We start from the raw sequence: 4,221 nt of genomic DNA on the forward strand, positions 1-4,221 counted from the left end.
ATGAATCGCAGCATGCCAGGCCTCCCATCCATCACCAACTCTCGGAGTTCACTCAAACTCATGTCCATCGAGTCGGTGATGCCATCCAGCCATCTCATCCTCTGTTGTCCCTTTTTCCTCCTGCCCCCAATCCCTCCCAGCATCAGAGTCTTTTCCAATGAGTCAACTCTTCGCATGAGGTGGCCAAAGTACTGGAGTTTCAGCTTTAGCATCATTCCTTCCAAAGAACACCCAGGACTGATCTCCTTTAGGATGGACTGGTTGGATCTCCTTGCAGTCCAAGGGACTCTCAAGAGTCTTCTCCAACACCACAGTTCAAAACCATCAATTCTTCAGGGCTCAGCTTTCTTCACAGTCCAACTCTCACATCCATACATGACCACTGGAAAAACCATAGCCTTGACTAGACAGACCTTTGTTGGCAAAGTAATGTCTCTGCTTTTCAGTATGCTATCTAGGTTGGTTATAACTTTCCTTCCAAGGAGTAAGCGTCTTTTAATTTCATGGCTGCAGTCACCATCTGCAGTGATTTTGGAGCCCCAAAAATAAAGTCTGACACTGTTTCCACTGTTTCCCCATCTATTTCCCATGAAGTGATGGGACCAGATGCCATAATCTTTGTTTTCTGAATGTTGAGCTTTAAGCCAACTTTTTCACTCTCCACTTTCACTTTCATCAAGAGGCTTTTGAGTTCCTCTTCACTTTCTGCCATAAGGGTGGTGTCATCTGCATATCTGAGGTTATTGATATTTCTCCCAGCAGTCTTGATTCCAACTTGGGCTTCTTCCAGTCCAGCGTTTCTCATGATGTACTCTGCATAGAAGTTAAATAAGCAGGGTGACAATATACAGCCTTGATGAACTCCTTTTCCTATTTGGAACCAGTCTGTTGTTCCATGTCCAGTTCTAACTGTTGCCTCCTGACCTGCATATAGGTTTCTCAAGAGGCAGGTCGGGTGGTATGGTATTCCCATCTCTCTCAGAATTTTCCACAGTGTATTGTGATCCACACAGTCAAAGGCTTTGGCATAGTCAATAAAGCAGAAATAGATGTTTTTCTGGAACTCTCTTGCTTTTTCCATGATCCAGCAGATGTTGGCAATTTGATCTCTGGTTCCTCTGCCTTTTCTAAAACCAGCTTGAACATCTGGAAGTTCATGGTTCACGTAGTGCTGAAGCCTGGCTTGGAGAATTTTGAGCATTACTTTACTAGCAGGTGAGATGAGTGCAATTATGTGGTAGTTTGAGCATTCTTTGGCATTGCCTTTCTTTGGGATTGGAATGAAAACTGACCTTTTCCAGTCCTGTGGCCACTGCTGAGTTTTCCAAATTTGCTGGCATATTGAGTGCAGCACTTTCACAGCATCATCTTTCAGGATTTGAAATAGCTCAACTGGAATTCCATCACCTCCACTAGTTTTGTTCGTAGTGATGCTTTCTAAGGCCCACTTGACTTCACATTCCAGGATGTCTGGCTCTAGGTGAGTGATCATACCATCCTGATTATCTTGGTTGTGAAGATCTTTTTTGTACAGTTCTTCTGTGTATTCTTGCCACCTCTTCTTAATATCTTCTGATTCTCTTAGGTCCATACCATTTCTGTCCTTTATCGAGCCCATCTTTGCATGAAATGTTCCCTTGGTATCTCTAATTTTCTTTAAGAGATCTCTAGTCTTTCCCATTCTGTTGTTTTCCTCTATTTCTTTGCATTGATCACTGAGGAAGGCTTTCTTATCTCTTCTTGCTATTCTTTGGAACTCTGCATTCAGATGCTTATATCTTTACTTTTCTTCTTTGCTTTTCACTTCTCTTCTTTTCACAGCTATTTGTAAGGCCTCCCCAGACAGCCATTTTGCTTTTTTGCATTTCTTTTCCATGAGGATGGTCTTGATTCCTGTCTCCTGTACAATGTCATGAACCTCCGTCCATAGTTCATCAGGCACTCTATCAGATCTAGTCCCTTAAATCTATTTCTCACTTCCACTGTATAACATAAGGGATTTGATTTAGGTCATACCTGAATGGTCTAGTGGTTTTCCCTACTTTCTTCAATTTCAGTCTGAATTTGGCAATAAGGAGCTCATGATCTGAGCCACAGTCAGCTCCCGGTCTTGTTTTTGCCGATTGTATAGAGCTTCTCCATCTTTGGCTGCAAAGAATATAATCAGTCTGATTTCAGTGTTGACCATCTGGTGATGTCCATGTGTAGAGTCTTCTCTTGTGTTGTTGGAAGAGGGTGTTTGCTATGACCAATGCGTTCTCTTGGCAAAACTCTGTTAGCCTTTGCCCTGCTTCATTCCGTATTCCAAGGCCAAATTTGCCTGTTACTCCAGGTGTTTCTTGACTTCCTACCATAGGTTGTGTCAAATATTTGTGCAAGTCTAATTTATCTTATGTGTTCTTAAATTAAGGCAAGATGTTACAAGCATGATGAGTTCTCTCTCTTTTGGCCAGACTTATCTTGTGTTGCTTAGTGATTCCAATGATGAAGTCAAAGGAACTTTGAGGCATAGTTTCTCTAGCAAATGCTGTTAGCAGAGTCACATATTGGATCGTTTCTGAACTCAACACACCCCATCCATCATTTGATCAACTCTGACAAAACATAGTGGTGGTAGTCAAATTTAAGGGTCCAATAGAAATAAACATTAGTTTGTTTATGATGGGGTAGTTAGAAAAAATGCCCCCCCCCTCCACCGCTCACTGAATAATAAACATAATAGAGTGTATTGGGATTTTAGGTCAGAGAACAAGAGGGTTAAATTCTAGGCAGCTCATCTGTAATATCGGGATATTCTCTTACCAGTTTTTGTGAAGGCTAAATGAGTTAACACGTGAAAGATCCAGTCACAATGGATAGCATAGCAGTATTCCACAAATGTTATTGGAATCCAAATTTACCTTTCTATGTATCTGTCACTGACTTTCAGAATAAGGGCATCCTTTTCCCTGGATAGTAATAATTCTGGAATTTTTCAAACCACAAGCTAGTTCAAACTTATGCTGATTTGTAAGATAGAGATGACAGCTTTCCTTCCATTATTTGTATTACTGATAACCAAGTGAGCACCACATAAAAATCATCTCATAGCATGAGTTACTAGATAAGTCATACCTGTTTATCTTATTTTAGTTTTAATTGCAGGATGATTTTTCTTTTCTTTAATTGAAGTATAGCTGATTTACAATGTTGTGTTAGTTTCAAGTGTATAGCCAGTGATCAGTTATATGTATATTCTTTTTCAAATTATTTTCCCATTTAGATCATTACAAAATATTGAGTATAGTTCCCTGTATAGTAGGTCTTTGTTGGTTATCTATTTTACGTATAGTAGTGTGTACATGTTAATCCCAAACTCCTATTTTATCTATCCCCTTGTTCCCCTTTGGTAACCTTGTTTGTTTTCTATGTCTGTGAGTCTCTTTCTGTTTATAAATAAGTTTATTTGTATCATTATTTTTAGATTCCACAAAAAAGTGATATCATATTATACTTGTTTTCTCTGTCTGACTTACTTCACTTATTTACTTGACCTAATAACCTCTAGCTCCGTCCATGTTGCTGCAAATGGCATGATTTCTTTCTTTTCTATGGCTAAGTAATACTTCATTGTATATATACCACACAGAAGATGACTTCTGATTCTATTCTTCAGCTCTGAAATTGTATCATATCTTTTAGAACTTGTGTTTTTCCATGCCTCCATAGAGGCCATGAATTAAAGTGTAGTTAGCTTAATATTCATTTGTGGCTTAGACAGTAAAGAATCTGCCTGCAGTGCAGGAGACCCAGGTTCTGTTCCTGGGTTGGGAGGATCCCCTGGAGAAGGGAATGGCTACCCACTCCAGTATTCTTGCCTGGGAAATGCCATGGAGAGAGGAGCCTGGTGTGCTACAGTCTGTGGGATCACAAAGAGTTGGGCACAACTGGGAGAGTAACACTTTCACTTTCAGGTTAATATTACTAGAAGTCAACTCAGAATTTATTTGATTTCGTTATCATGTCATTGTATTGATTAAGAAACTGAAGTCCAAATGGATCATGTCCAAAAAAGCAGAAGCAAACTGAGTAACCATTCAACAAAATGCTCTCATTTTATGCATTTAGGGAGGGTATGTATTTATTGTTATAAATCAAAGACTACCTCTGAGGAATTATGTCTTCTATTCCAGTGCTTTACCTAACAACTTCCCTGTGGTTTTATGTCATACATTAAAAAAA

The sequence above is a fragment of the Bos javanicus genome, chromosome 14 (assembly GCF_032452875.1).
Source record: "Bos javanicus breed banteng chromosome 14, ARS-OSU_banteng_1.0, whole genome shotgun sequence".
Classification (NCBI taxonomy): domain Eukaryota; kingdom Metazoa; phylum Chordata; class Mammalia; order Artiodactyla; family Bovidae; genus Bos; species Bos javanicus.